This window comes from Glycine max, chromosome 2 (genome assembly GCF_000004515.6).
Source record: "Glycine max cultivar Williams 82 chromosome 2, Glycine_max_v4.0, whole genome shotgun sequence".
NCBI lineage: Eukaryota > Viridiplantae > Streptophyta > Magnoliopsida > Fabales > Fabaceae > Glycine > Glycine max.
The window spans coordinates 40,081,191-40,082,335 of NC_016089.4; positions in this window are offsets into that span (position 1 = coordinate 40,081,191).

Below are 1,145 nucleotides of genomic sequence, written 5' to 3' on the forward strand. Positions count from 1 at the left end.
AAACTGGTTTCTGATGTATCTGCGATGAGTTGGATTTTGGATTTTGGCACAAAAGAAATAGTGAGTATTGGCACACACTTTCTAAGTAAAGATTGATTTCAATAAATTTTAATTATTAATTGATCAGGAACCTTAATCTTTATCAATACCTTAATCCTTTGTAATAGGTTGGCCAATTGTGTACTAATGCCTCTTAATTCTTGGATAATAGTATACTGCATCATTTAAGGTTGATCAATAGTGTACTGTGCCTCTTGGTACTTGTATCGTATACTGCATGATTACATGTGTGTAGGCCAAAGCTGAAAGATATAGTGAGAGAATTGGCATACACTTTCTAAAGATATATTTCAATCAACTTTAGCTTTATTTATTAATTGACTAGGACTAATGCCTCTTAGTACAATTTTCTTTTTATCCCAATGCCTAAAATAGTATACTGCACCATTTTACATGTGTAGGCCAGAGACAACATGATTTGTTACCTGAGCTAAAAGTAAAGTATTGTTAAGACTTACAAAGAGAGCTAACAAAAGTTAGACAGAAAGATGTTGACCTTTGTCTTCTGACACAAGAAAAGCAAACTGGCTTCTCTATGCTATGAATTGGATTTTGGCACAAGAGAATCAGCATACACTTTCTAAAGATTGATTTTAATCAACTTTAATATTTATTTATTGATTGATTAGGAACCTTTATCTTATATCAATTCCTTAATCTTTATCAATGGATTGATTATTTTTTACTGAATCAATGGATTGATCCATTTTGTATTATTAACTTTCAGTACGTGTAGTATACTGCATCATTTTATATGACTGAATTAATAAATTATGACATAATTAGTAAATAATTAAATTTTTTAAGTATGTTGTCAGACTTTAGGAGTTGGATTTAGTTATGTGTATGAAAATGTTAACTAAAAAAAGTTATGTGTATGAAAAAAAATATATTAAAAGAGATAAAAAGTCAGTAATCATGAACTCTGACTAATTGCTGGAAGTATCTTTCGTGCAAAGTGCAAACTAAAAAACTTTACATTTGTAGACAAGAGCTTCTATTCTATTCCATTTTTTTTAAGACTTAATTGTATTTTTTATTCTTAATATTTTAACTTTTTGGTGAATTTTATTCCAATAAATTAA